Raw genomic sequence first — 14858 nt, 5'->3', positions numbered from 1 at the left:
ATGGAGGATCTTAAAGTGTAAGAGGACTAGAAAACAGGGGCAAGTTATGGAAGATTTTGAATGACGAATGAGATTTTTATTTATGATCCTGAAGTTCATAAATAGCCACAGGAGTTTATTGAATGGGGGAGGGAATGACATGGTCATCTTAGGAAGACCAGTTTGAGAGCTGAGTGAAAGGTGACCTTTAATGGGGAAATACTTGGGGCAGGAGAGTCCAATCAATAGTCCAGTCTTGAGATGATAAAGGCCTTTGACCAGTGCAGTGGTGATGTCAGAGGAGACAATGGGGTAAGAAATGTTACAAAGGTAGAAACAAAAGGATTGGACAACAAACTGAATATTAGGGGTTAGAAAGTCAAGCAATAACACCTAGGTTTTGGGTCTGGGTGGTTTAGGAGTCTGGTGATGCCCTCAAATAATGATAGGGAAGTTAGGAAGAAGGGAGGTTTTGAGAGGAAAGATGAAGGGGTGTGTGTGTGTGAGTGTGTGTTTTAGGAGTAAAAAGAGGCAGTTGTTTATTCCCCTTCAAGACAGAGAGCACTCCAATGATGGCATAAGAAGTGCTAACTGTGTAGATAGCAAACAGGCAATATATACACAAGGTTCTTCCCCCTTCCCTGTCAGGCCTATAAGGTACCAGGTGGAAAGATGAGTTTAATTTTGAATATTTTGAGTTTAAGATGCCTGTAAGATGTTGAGATGTCAAATTGACCATTGTGGATGTGAGATTGAAAGTCAGGAGAGAAATTAGGGCTAATAAGTAGATTTGAGGATGATCAGCCCAAAGATGATAATTGAATTCATAGGAGCTCATGAGATTATCAAGTAAAATAGTATAGAAGGAGAAGAGAAGGCCCATAACAGAGCCCTGGGAAATATTCACTTTTAATGAGTGTGACCTAGATGAAGATCCAGTGAAGGAGACTTTAGGTAGGAGAAGAATCAGAACAGAGCAATGTACTAAAAACCTCAAAGACAGAAGAGGGTGATCAATAGTGTTAAAGTCTGCCGAGAGGTTAAGAAGGATGAGTGTTGAGAAAATGCCATTAGATTTGGTGTTCAAGAGATCATTGGTAACTTTGGAGAGAATAGTTCTGTTAGAATGATGAGGTCAGAAGACAGACTGAAGAGAATTAAGAAGAGAGTGAGAAGAAAGGAAGTGAACACATTGATTATGGATAGCTTTCTCAAGGAGTTTAGCCATAAAAGGGAGGAAATATATATGGGAAGAGAGCTAATAAAGAAAGATGGATCAAATATGGATTTTTTTTGAGGATGGGGAGAAATGGGTATATTTGTAGGTAATGGGGAATCAGCCAGTAGGGAAAGAGACAAGATAAATGAGAATGGGAATGAGAGAAGGGCAATATGATGAAGAAGATGGGATGGAATGGAATTACTTGTAGAAGGGTTTGTCTTGGCATGGAAAAGGACCTTTGTGTGAGACAGAGGTGAAGGTAAAAGACAGTAGCAGAAGGCATCTGGGTGATATCAGATGAGCAGGAGGGGATAATATTGGATTCTCAGCAAATGACCAAAATTTTTTTTTCAGTAAAATATGAAGCAAAATTCTTAGCTGAGAGAGTGGGTAAAGGGTACTCTGACTCAGCTACTTACTGTTTTCAGGATAAGACATTTCATCTCCTGCTGCCTGCATGCCTTTGTAAAGGATAGTGGCCTTCTTTGGAATGTTTTTCCTCCTCATTTCCACCTCTTGGATGTCCTAGCAAAAAGACTTAGGTCAATGCCAATTCCATTACAACAGGCTTCTCCTAATTTCCTCAGTTGTTAACACCAGTTACCCAATCGCTCTGCATTTATTTTGCACAAATTCTATATTTATTCATTTGTAAATTTGTGGTATCCCTCAGTAGAATGAAGGCAGACTGAGATCATTTTTATATTCTGTGTTCAGATCCCCAGTGCCTAGCACAGTGCTTGACCTACAGTAGATACTTAATAAATGTTTGTTTATTGGCTGATTCCTGTCGCCACAGGCCTATCTACTTTATACTTTTTTGTATACACATCCAATTTCCTATTTCCCCTTTTAGATTTCAAGTTCCTTGAGTGGTAGGAATATTGTTTTTTGTCTTCATTTTACTAGCTTAGTGCCTTGGGGCTTAATAAATGCTTTCTTAAATTGACTTGAATCTTGGCTTTGTCAATAATCTAAACAGTGAGCAAGTCACTTAACTTTTCTGAGCCCCCTCCTCCCCCCTACTTCATTTTAAAGAAGAGTAGCTAGTTTGGATGATTTCTAATATCTGGGAAACTTTGTTTTAAGAAAGAAAAACCAGATTACATTATTTTCTTGCTCTCTTTATATCATACAGACGAGTTAATTTTCAACAATAAAATTCAAATCACTGGATTTTTTAATTATAAAAATTTGCTTTCTATATTATTTACATGTGGTCAAAGGCTACAGACACAACAAATCACAAGGGTGTCATTGGCTCTACACCTGCTCCCATGACCCACAATGAGAAAAGCTAACCAAAAGATTTGGATTCTCTGGGTCTTTGATCCTGTGACTATACTATGATTACTGCAAAAAATATAGCTAAGGGAAATCAGTGTGGTGCAGTGGAAAAAGCATTGAAGTTAAGGGGAAGTTTAAGTTCTGTCAGTTACTATCTGTATGATACAGAGCAAACCTATTAACATTTCTGGGTCCCAGTTTCCTTGTGTAAAATGTTGGACAAAATAGTATACAAAATATATCCAACTCTAAATCTATGATGATTAAAAACCACATCTGTGCCTAGAGATAATAGTGTGTATGATACCTACCTTCATTTAAAAATTCACCACAATATTTGGTACTGATATGGGAAGAGAATCTTTATATGCATTTTGCTTTATAAAAACAATCTAAAGAACAGACAGCAATAATATGCTGTTTGGCATACTTTATTCACTTTATTCAACAAATTCCATGGAGCAAAATGCACTGAGCTAAAGAAAGGGACTGGAGGATACAAAATTGGGCAATTGAAAAGCTAAGGATGGGAACAGATAAAAGAGAAATTATAAAGGCAGAATCAGTTCCTTCCAGCTCTGACATTTTCTGGTTCAATGAGGCTGTACTTGGCAACTGATATGATAGCAGGGGGTGGAGAGGAGGGAGGAGTTAGAAATGATTTCCAAGTTCTGTCTGGGTGGGGAGAATGAAAGGCAGCCTGGGATGAGGACATAAAGTGCCTAATGGACTTAAGTTAAGGGACCTGGTTTTTAATCCCAACTCCAATACTTAATAGTGTTGGACCTTGGGTAAGCCATTTAACTTCTCTGATTCTAAATTTCTTAATCTCTAAAATGGAAAATGATAATCAAACTGCCCACCTCAGACTTTAAGTAAGGGATTTTATAAACTTTGAAGTGCTATGGATTTTAAACAAAAATAGAAAAGTCCAGGGGACTTTATGAGGGAAAATGTTGAGTTCAATTTTAGACGTGTTTAAGTTAATGGGGGAAATCCAGGGAGTTATTGAGAAATGATGAAGCTAGGGAAGCAGGTGAGATTTTTTGAAGAGGAAAGGAGTTAGAAGAAATAAAAGAAACCCTGGTGAATGCCCTCTTTGTGTGTGTCTTGTTACTGGTGGTAGAGGGACGGACCTGGAAAAGGAATTGTTATAAATATGAGAGTGCATTCACAGAAGGGAATTTTTGAGGGAAATGTCTCTTTTAATGAAAAAGTCTGTCCAATTTTCAAAGAGTTCTTCAGTAAGGTTTATCCTGGGCCTCTGATTCTCTTCTCTTCTTCCGTACTTAGCATTTTTATGGGGTTTCTTGATTTTCCAATTGTTTCTATCCTTGGAGATTTGCTCATTATCTTTCATGATTCATTAATCTAGGTCTACGTGCTTCAGATGTGGTCGGGCTGCTTGGTCTAAATTCAAGTTTTTCATTCTCTCATCTGTGCTAGGTAAGTTAGTGGAGGAAAGTACATCTTGCATGTTTTATAGTTGCCATGGGTCCAGTTTCTTCCCTCCGCCCCCCATCACTAACTCTGAATAACAACATGGCTTGTTTTGCTGCAGAGGTGCATACTAAGTAACACCCGTCCTGGTGCCAGCTCCACCTCTTGGTACCACTTCCCATAAGCCTTTTGGTGATCCCCACCCTCCCTGATGCCAGGAAAGCGGCCCATACCGGGCCGGGGACTAGGGCTGTGCTTTTAAACTGGTTTAACTAGTCTCTCGGGAGTTAGTCGGCTGGGGAGAATAAAGTCCGCAGGGACAATGGGAGGATCTGGAACGCGGAGTTGAAGTGGAGGCTTCTTGTCTTTTGGGACACCGATAAGGGTTTCCAGGTGGGTTGTTTTCAACCAGACTACTCAGCTATCCCAAGAAAACTTAATCCCGAGCTACGCGTCCACCCTTCTCTCTCTGAGTCCCTCCCCGGGTGACGTGCTGCGCAAGCGCCGGACATGTGCGCGCTCTGTCGCCGCGGGGAGCGTGATACTTCTTGGGGGCTGTAGTTCACTGCCTTGAAGGGGTTTCCTCCATACAGCTGAACGCTTTGGTCTCGCAGAGACTACAGCTCCCGACGTTCTCCGCGTGAGGCCAGAGTGCGTCGTGTCTTTGACGGCCTCCGCGGTGTGTCCAAAGAGGGGAAAAGCAAACGGGGAAGCCGGCAGCGGCGGGAGGAGGGGATGCGCTTGCGCGTTGTCCGGCTCGCCCCGTTCCGTCCCAGTCATTGTAAACAGGCGGCGGCGTAGAAAAGCTTGGGTGGGGTGGGTATGGGGTGCCTGGGGCTTGCCCGGGGCGCGGCAGAGGAGGCGACGGCTGTGGCCGAGGCGGCAGCGTGAGCGCGAGCGCGAGGTAGCGAAGGCGGCAGCAGCAGGAAGAGATCGGTCGCGCTGCGGCTGGGGCAGGTCAGTCGCGTGCCTGAGAGTCGCCGCAGTTGACCCTCTCGCGCTCTGCGGGATTTCCGCTCTCCCCCCCCCCCCAACACGGCATTGTGCCCCCCTCTCTTCCTGGCCCCCTGGCCACGCGAGGGTTTGATACTTACATCCAGTGTCAGGTGCCGCCCCCGTCTCTGCCCTCCCCACGGCTTGGGGGGGCGTGGTTTTGTGGAGGAGGGGGTTTCAGACCCTGACTCCCGCTTTCCCTTTTATCTTGGACGGCTCCTTTTTCTTGTAAATCCTCTGGCCATGTTTGTGGTTTGGTGTCTAGGGGGTCAGGAGGTCAGATTCGGCCCTCCCACTCACTTTTTGTGCTAAGAGCTTCGCCGAAGGCCTCCTCTGTCGTCGACTCACCCCCTCCCCCTTTTCTTTTTAAAAACCTTCAACAGTAAACTTGAAAGTTTACGTTGGGGACCAGGAAAGGGCACTAGGCTTCCCCTACTGGGATAGAAGCCCAATTGACTGCAATATTTGTGTTTAAACTTAAAACAGTGCTCTGGCTCTGTGGCTTCAAAAAGTGAAGAGGTATTAGGATCCTAGATTTAGTTTGCATAGTTCTTGGAATTCATATCCTGCCTTGGACATTTATTACATGTTTTCAAAGCACTTAAACTTCTGAATCTCAGTTTCCTCATCCGTAAAATGGGGATAGTGCTCTTTCCTAGGATTGTGAAGATAAAATAAGATCTGTAAGGTGCCTTGCAAACTTTAAAGATCTAGGAAATGCTATTATTACCTAGCACAGGTGTTCCATCCTTAGGGTCACATAACTTAGGACTTGGATGAGAAAAACATGCTATCTTTTATTTTTACTTCTCTTTAGCTGAAACTTACCATTTCACTTAGTTATTTAAAAGCCTTTTAAGATAGTATTGTTAGATTTCTCCAGGTCTGTGATACAAAAAAGGTAGTTTAGCTCCTCTCAATTGACAGGTTAAGAGATTAAATAAGTGGCAGGAATGGAATCCAAGTTCTCAGGATACACATTCAGCATTTTCTCCTCAGCTGGCTTTTACTGGTTTCCCCTGATCCCTGGAATGCTCTTTTTCCTCACCTCTGCCTGCAGGTTTACATGACTTCCTTTTTAAGTCTCAGCTAAAATCTCACCTTCTTCGAGAAGCTTTTTCTGATCCTCTGTTAATGCTTCCCTTACTTCTGAGATTATCTCCAGTTTATCATATGTATCTTGTTGAGCCATATTTGTTAGAATATTGCCTCCCATATTGTGAGCTCCTTGAGAGAAAGAACTTTTCCTTTTTTTCTTGTCCTTTTCAAAAAGTACTTGGCACATAGTAGGCCCTTAATAAATGCTAGTTAACTTGACTTTCCCTTGCACTAAAGTTATTTACTATATTTCAGTTCAGGATTAAGGCCTTTTTGGAACTTATTTTTCAGATTCTTTTATACCAGAACACTCAATATCTCCGCTTTTATCTTAAACAACCAAGGTTTTGAAATTCATACCATTAAAATTCCTCTAATAATTTAGTTTTGTGCAATTAAACCTTATGAAGTAGGTTTTTGGGGAAGTCCCAACTAATAGTTGTTTAGTTGTAGTAAACTCTTTACTGAAGAATAAAGATTTTCTGAGTATTCATTTGAACAATGAGCTAACTTAATATTTATCACCTGCAGTACTGTCTAATTTTGTGTTTTTTGAAGTGTAGTGATGCTAAATTATTCTGAATAACGTCTAGCATATGTGACTATTTTGCAAAGTATGATAAAGAAATTTTGAAAGTGAGTTTGATAATTGACCTGTCAATATTTTCATATGAATAAGTGAAACTTGGAAATACAAAGATAACATGACAATCTTATTTGGAATTATCCAGCTATCTTAGAATAGATTCTGTGAATTCCCTTGCTGAATTCCCCCCCCCCCCATTATAATGTTGATTAATGGTAGAGAATTAGAAATAGAGATTGAATTCTCAGTTTGTTAATGAATGATATAATTCCTAAACTACTCATACAGTAGTTCCACAGCCAGTCAATAAATATTAATCACCTACTGTATACCAGGTGCTGTGCTAAATTCTTTGTTAGTGGAAAATATTTCATTAGACAAAATGTCCTTTAAAAATATGATTACTTGCTCTTTGAAAATGTTATTTCTCAGCACAGAGGTATTCTCTCACAAACTTTTTCCTCATTCCACAAGATTTAAAAGGCTAAAACTGTACTTGAACATTTAGATATTTGATTTGTTTAAGCACTTCTAGGTAAATTATTTAGTAGCATTTCTTTACCTAGTCATCTGTACCTGTGCAGAGCAAATAACCAGAACATTTTTTCATTGTTTTAAAATTAAAGAATTTCTTATTTTTATGGGTTTATTATTTTTCTAGCCCTCCCTCTTAAATATTTATTGAGTTCCTGTTTTGTGGTGGGCATTGTGTTGATAGTTTCTGGCTTCAAGAAGCTTTATGTGTTTGAAATGATAAAACAAATTCATTCAACAGGCAATTTATTTGTTATCTATTTGCCTGGTACTCTACCAGGAATTGTGGAAATAGTATGACTGGTTTCTAAGGCATTTACAGTCAATTGGGGGCAATTAGATACATACACAAATATAACAAAATAGGGTTTTTTAAATGCATATGGTACCAATAAAGTGTTTTGAGAATTCATATTGAGGAGAGATTATTTCAAGTTGAAAGGGGATCTAAGGCTTTTTTTTTTTTAAACCTGTACCTTCCATCTTAGAATACATTCTATGTATTGGTTCCAAGGCAGAACAGTAAAGGCTAGGCAAAGGGGGTTAAGTGACTTGCCCAGGGTCACACAGCTAGAAAGTGTTTGAGGTCAGAATTGAACCTAGGACCTCCTGTCTCAAGGCTTAGCTCTTAATCCACTGAGCACTCAGCTGCCTCCTCTGAGGCTCTTTATAGAGGTAATGGTATTTGATCTAGACCATGAAGGAAGGGCATTAGGAATTTGGACATGTGGAGATGGGAGTTGAACATTATAGGAATAGGACATGACATGAGCAAAGACTTGGAAGCAAGAAGTAGTTTTGTCAAAATGTTGAGTATGGGTAGTTTAACTGGAGTATTGGTTATATAGGGATGTGGTATGTGATAGAGAGGTACAAGGGTTGGAGAGAGAGGAGAATGGAACTGGTATGCTCAGTGTCTTGGACACCAGATAAAGCATTGGGGCTTTATTCTGTAGCCAGTGGAGAACTATTGAAAGTTTTAGGGCAGGGAAGTTAAACAATTGGTGCAGTTGAAAAATTGGATGAGATGACCTTGGTTTCAGTTCCTGTTCTGTTTTTATTTAAAGAAACTATTTTGTCAAAGGAACTGTTAACCTCTTTGACATGCCATAGTTCTTGAGTGGGACCCAATCAGATTAAAATTTAATTGGGAAATGTTTAACAAAAGTAAAAATACAATAGAAAATAGACAAAGTTAATATGTGGTTTTCTAAGTCATTATCAGCATAGACACTTGCATGGGGTATGTGTGGTTTAGTGTTTGCTGGCTATTACCTATTACTTTTTTTGAGTTTAACCATTTGTCTGGAGAGGTTCTGGCTGGAGATAAATATAGATTTATAAGTCATCAGCATAGAAGTGATAATGAAAATTGTAGAATGGATAAAGGTATCAAAAAGAAAGTTAAGGATTAAAGACAAAATCTTAAATGGATAAAAAATGAAATAGCTATATAAAAACTAAATAACAGGAAGCAATAATACAAAGAATCCTATGATTTTAGATTTAGGGTTGGGAGAGAGACCTTAGATGTTATTGAATCAATCTTCATTGTACAGATGAAGGAACCAAAACTTACAGTGGTAGTTCTTTCCCAAAGACACAGATTCTAAAACGGCAGGGCTAGGATTTGAGCTCAGATCTTCTTACTCCATGACATGGAGTATGTGGTTCATTACCAGAGAGGTAGGTAGCATGTAAAGTATTAATGTAGTCGTTCAGAATTGAATGAGACTACTTTGGTTACAGAACTCTTCATAATGAGATGGAGGATTTTTACATACAAAGAAGAAAGGACATTTTTTCACATTGTTTTTGTAGACATTTGTAATAATAATTTTCATCTCATTGAGGAACTACTTCCCAGGGCTGTTGCGAGGATTAAATGAGATATTTGTATAGTTCTTGGCACATAGTAGGTGTCACACAATTTTTTTTATTAGTAGTATTGATAATCATCATCTTTCTAAGTTGGAAAAAACCCTAACTTTTATTAGTCCTTTGTGTGTGAAAACATATCTTCCTTTTAATTTAGTTCTTGTCCATTCTTTTCAGCTCTCTTATCTTTTTGAAGAGCAGCTTTTAGAAGTTCAAACAGTGGGGGCATCTGGGTGGCTCAGTGGATTGAGAGCCAGGCCTAGAGAAGGGAGGTCCTGGGTTCAATGTGACCTCAGACACTTTCCAGCTTTGTGACCCTGGTCAAGTCACTTGGAACCAATACATAGTATTGATTCTAAGATGAAAGGTAAGGAAAGTAAGCAGGTCATCATTTTTTCTGCAGTTTGCCGTCTTAGAGAGTTAACTCTATCCTTGAAGCTTAGGTGATTTTCCTGTTCACAGAGCTTTTAAGAACTCAGATCTTTCTGAGTTCTTAAGACTGACTACTTATCCACTATGTCATGCTGTGTCTTTCATTTAATCAAAGTTTGTTACAATAGTAATAAAAGTATAAACATAAAAACAAGAGAACAATCTTTTTATTATTGATAGTGTATCTAAACTAAAATGTTATTTGCAGTTCTGGTTGGTGCTTTTTAAGAAAGCTATAACAGAGCTGAAAAAGAACCTCTCATTGAGGTGAAATTTTCTTATGTGAGAATTTAATGTCAGGGAAATCATAAGTCTAGTTTCTATCCCTATCCTTAAGCAGAATTACTCATTATGGAGTGGTAGAAACTCATTAATGTATTTTTTTGTAAGAGATCATACATAGTAAGAAGTTTGGACATACGGTACCACATATAGTATGTTGTAGTGTATATTTTAAAAATTGTATAAATTCCACATGAGCAAATTTACATACATGATTATATATGAACATTTACACATATGTAAGTGATCAGAGCATGGAACAAAAAGCTAGAAAATCATCCATTTATTGCTTCTAACTCTGCATGAGTCCTAGGAGTATTGAAGGATTTACATTTTTTAAAAAGAAGTTTTTAACTTTGACTTTTATGTTAATGACATATTTATATACAATTAAACTCTTTTTTTAAAACCCTAACCTTCTGTTTTAGAATCAATACCATATTTTGGTTCTAAGGCTGGAGAGCAGTAAGAGCTAGACAATGGGAGTTAAGTGATTTACCCAGGGTCACACAGCTAGGAAGTGTCTGAGGTGAGATTATAATTTAGGACCTCCAGTCTCTAGCCCTGGCTCCTAATCCACTGAGCTACCTAACTTCCCCCTTACAGTTAAACTTCTAATAACATAGATTCCCTTTCATTTTTGTCTTTATATCCTGAGCCTGGCATATGATAGGTGCTTGGTGATTGATTGGGCTTTTTGGTGGGGTTAATATTTTTGGACCTTAATTTACACTATCTTGCGATCTTTAGTGTCACATAAATAGGCTTTGTGTTTTGAACTCTTCTCATAGTTATAGATTTTTTTTTTAATGAAGTGAATATGAATCCCAGCACAGTATATAATTTGAAGAGGTAGGAATTTCTTTAAAATTGAAAGTCTATAAAATCAACAGTTGCATATTGACCTCTAAACTAAATTATATCATAAGAATGCTACAAGTTACTAATAATAAAAGAAATAGAAAACAAAACGGCATCTGAGGTTGCCAGGGCAAATTGGCAAAGATGACAAAAGATAGGAATATTCAATATGCATGTGCCTGGTTGTGGGGGCACATTAATACATTGTTATTGGAGCTGTGAATTAGTATAACCATTCTGAAAAGTCCTTTGGAATTATGCAAGTAAAATGACTGAAATGTTCTTGCCCTTTGACTCATTCTTTCTACTGCTGGACAGATATCCAAGGAAGTCACTGATAAATGAACAAGGTATATAGAACATCATTTTTTGTGGTAGCAAGGAACTAAGAAACAAACTAGATACCCATCATTTGGTGACTGGGGAAATAATTTGTGGTACATGAAAATAATGGGATGTTACTATGTTGTAAGAAATGACTAATATGCTTAATATAGAGAAGCAAAGAATGACTTAATATGTGAATGAAGAATTTGGTAGACCCAGAAAAAAATACAAGAAAACAACATGTAAATGGAAACAACAAAATTGAAAATGAATGTTGAAAAATTAAGAACAACAAGCTGGGCCCCCCAAAAAAACCGATTAGAAGATGTTTCCTTTTATCCCCTTGTGTGGAGGTGGTTGTGGGGGTTGAGAGTGCACTGGTGTGCAACATTGGACATGCCAGATTTTTTCATCCTAGAGATTGGTTTTGTTGAATTTTTTCTTTTTCATGTTTAACAAACCATTCTTTGTGATATGAGTAAGAATCTATATTTAAACCTATGTTTAAAATGTATGCTTCATTTATAGCATATTTATATTGATTTATATTTTTACATTTATTTTAAAATCTATTTTTAAAAATTCCTTTATGGTCAGACCAAGGTACAATGTGACAGAATTCTCTGTATCTTTTGGTTAGTCACTTGTTTAGTCAGATAGCCTATTAGATACTACTCTACTCCTTTAACAACCCTAGTGTTGTCAACTAATTTAATGTAACACTGCTTTTTAAAGAAAAAGAAATTCTGAACTGAAACTGAATATAAGCCTTTCAGCATAAAGTATAGAACAGAAACAGACATACTTGAAACTGAGTCTATTATGCATACTTCTTTCTTTAAAATACATTGAACATGCAACTTTCAGAGCTCTTTTTTTCATTAATGTATAACATTGTTAGATCATGTTTCTTTGATCAAGTTAATGAGATCTTAGAAAAACAATAATGTGCCATCCTTGGTACCTTTTGGTTTGAATTTAGAATGGTAAAAATCTAACAGACTGAAAAGATGGATAAATCTTAGACTTGAGTTCATTTTAAAAAATACATATTATATTAATTCATACATGAATAATTCATGCAGAGTCTGTTTGTTTTAAACTGTATCTCTAGTGCATAGCATTGTGCCTGGTACTAGGGCTCTTAACAAATGCTTGTTGATTGATTGATGGTCTGGTAGTTTTAGTGGACATTGACAGGACAGCCAAAAAATACTGTGTTACCTCACTTCAATGGCACAGTGTCTGGGAAGAGGGAGGTTAGAATCAGATTACAATATATTACTCAGAGTGTATCTGAAATAATGTGTTCACTTCTGAGCACCAGGTTTTAAGAATGACCTTAACTGGATAACATCCAAAGGAAGGTGTCCAGAATGACAGACCCTCGAGATAATGCCACAAGAATATTTGAAAGTTATTATCCTGGGAAAGAGAAGACTTGGGCATGGCAGTAGGGGAACATTCTTTTGTTTATAAGTCTTCAAATATAAAGTTTCTGTCATTGACCTCGGAGCTAGAAGCAGAGGCATGGGGGTGAAGTTGAAGAGAGAAAAATTTAGATTTGAGATCAAGAAAAAATTTTAAGTTTTCAAATTTTGTCTTTTCTTTTTTTTTTATTCTTAACTTAGGACATCTTTATTTCCTTTTTACATTGTACAAAATACAGAAGAGGCTTCTATCCCAAATTGCCAACCTTATGTATAGCTTGCTTTTCTTTTTAAAATGTATGACAAAATTCAACAGGTAAATTTAAAAACCATTCTGTTTGTCTCTTGATTTCTTCTGACTTTCTTCCCATTCACTTTTCATTTTAGGATAAGGGAAGAAGAATCCTATCTTACTCCTTTCTATTTATCTGCCTCACCCCCCCCCCCAAAAAAAAAAGAGCTGGGGTGGGGAAACCAGGATCAGGCAAGACAAATTCTCACATTGACCACAACCAAAAACTTATGTCTTACGCTATTTCTTTCATATTTCAAAGTTGTTTGACTTTACGGTGTTGTTATTATAGAAATTATTTTCATGGTTCTACCCACATTCACTTTTGCATCAGTTCATAAGTTACTACTCAGTTTTCTTTGAAACTGTCTTTCATCATTTCTTACCACATAGTAACTTTCCATTGCATTCATATGTAATAGTTCAACTAAGCTATTTTAAGTTTGAATGAGGGAGCAGCTAGATGGTTCAGTGGATTGTGTGCCAAGCCTAGAGATGGGAAGTCCTAGGTTCAAATCTGGCCTCAGACACATTCTACCCTTGGACAAATTACTTAACCTCCATTGCCCTAGCCCATACCACTAGTTTTACTTGGAACCAATAACATAGTATTGATTCTAAGGTGTAAAGTAAGGATTTTTTTAAAAATTGAATGAACTTTCTCTGTAGGATAATGTGTTTTCTTTCATTAGATCTTTGAAGGATGGATAAAAACTTGATGGGGATTTTGTATTGAAGTTATTTGGTCAGTTTTGTACTAGATGGCCTTCCAACTCTTGAGATTTTTATGATACCATATGGAGAGAGAAGAATGAAAAGATAACAAGGGGCAGCTAGGTAGCACAGTGGATAGAACACTAGGCCTGGAGTCAGGAGGACCTGGGTTAAAAAATGAACTTGGATTCCTAGCAGTTTTGATCCTGGGCAAGTCACTTAAACCCATTTGCTTGCCCAGTCCTTGCTGCTCTTCTGGCTTAGAAGTGATTCTAAGACAGAAGGTAGAGATATAAAAAAAATTAAAGGTAATACTAAGATAGTGAAAATGAGAGAGTGATAAGTATTAGTGTCACAGATAGAAATTATCTAGACATAAAGAGGAAGGCTTAGGGGTAAGTAGAATGTTTTGAATTTGAGGTACTGGAATTGTAAGATTGTAAGCTTCCTTAGGCAGGAAATCAAATCAAAAAATTGATTTTTGCTTTTGTCCAAAGCCAAGATCTCATTGTACCAGTTTATTATAGTACCTGGAACAATGTTGGTTGATTGATTTGTGGAACATCAAAGCTGTAACCATGTGGAGATGTGTGTCTGGTACTTAGAGAAGATGTAAGAACTAAATAATCGAGATTTAGAAGTTATCTGAATAGGGTAGTTGAAGACCTCAAGCTACTGTATCATATTTCTCTTCCTTTCATAATCAAACTCTTACAAAAAGTTGTATAGTATTCTTGACTCTTAATTGTCATAACTGGTCAGTTGCTAAGTTTTTTAAGTTTTCTCTCCATACCATATCTTTGCTTAATTGCTTTTTTTTCTATCATAAGCTTCTTGTTATTCTATTCTGTGTATTCTTCACCTTTTGATTCAAGTCTTTATCCTCTCTGGCCTAGATTACTGGTTTTGTTCCCGCTAATCTCCCAGTTTTCAATCTTTTCTGCCAAATTAATATTCCTAAATCATAGGTCTTGTTCAAGAATCTTTAAATTCTTGAACAATTCTTGGATTCTTGGCAATTGAGTGAAGTCTTATGGCCTCTGTCTCAGAATAATGCTTTTAAATGCATAAAATAAAAATATATAGGATTACATTGGAAACTAATTATATTGAAATAGATATGTATTTTTTTCTTATACAGTTCTTAATCCCCCTGATGCAGATCTGTTGATTAGATATTGAAAATTCTTGCTAGAGGGGGCAGCTGGGTGGCTCAGTGGATTGAGAATCAGGCCTAGAGATGGGAGGTCCTAGGTTCAAATCTGGCCTCAGACACTTCCCAGCTGTGTGACCCTGGGCAAATCACTTAACCCCCTTTGCCTAGCCCTTACCATTCTTCTGCCTACCAATACACAGTATTGACTCCAAGACAGAAGGTACGGGTTTTTTTAAATTAAAAAAAAAAATTCTTGCTTGCTTTTTAAAATCCTTCACAATTTGGCTCCACTTTTTTCTCCATAATCTGCTACAGACAAACTGTCCTACCTTTACTCTGTACCCCAA

The 14858-nt window shown here is 37.6% G+C and overlaps 1 protein-coding gene across 3 annotated transcripts in view; it reads left to right on the top strand.

Annotated features, from left to right (window-relative positions):
* Positions 1-3154: 3154 nt before the first annotated feature.
* Positions 3155-14858, top strand: part of RALBP1 (ralA binding protein 1) — a 54222-nt gene continuing 42518 nt past the window's right edge. The window contains exons 1-2 of one of the 3 annotated variants that reach the window (XM_056823656.1): positions 3155-3279; positions 3864-3934. The gene's annotated coding sequence lies outside the window, so the exon portion shown is untranslated. Of the gene's footprint in view, positions 3280-3863; positions 3935-4124; positions 4322-4443; positions 4886-14858 lie in introns of those variants that run through there. The other 2 variants (XM_056823655.1, XM_056823653.1) reach the window with 2 other exon arrangements.

This window comes from Monodelphis domestica, chromosome 3, assembly GCF_027887165.1.
Source record: "Monodelphis domestica isolate mMonDom1 chromosome 3, mMonDom1.pri, whole genome shotgun sequence".
NCBI classification, from domain to species: Eukaryota; Metazoa; Chordata; class Mammalia; order Didelphimorphia; family Didelphidae; genus Monodelphis; species Monodelphis domestica.
Note: the sequence above shows the minus strand (reverse complement) of the source record. Positions and strands in the feature narration are given on the sequence as shown.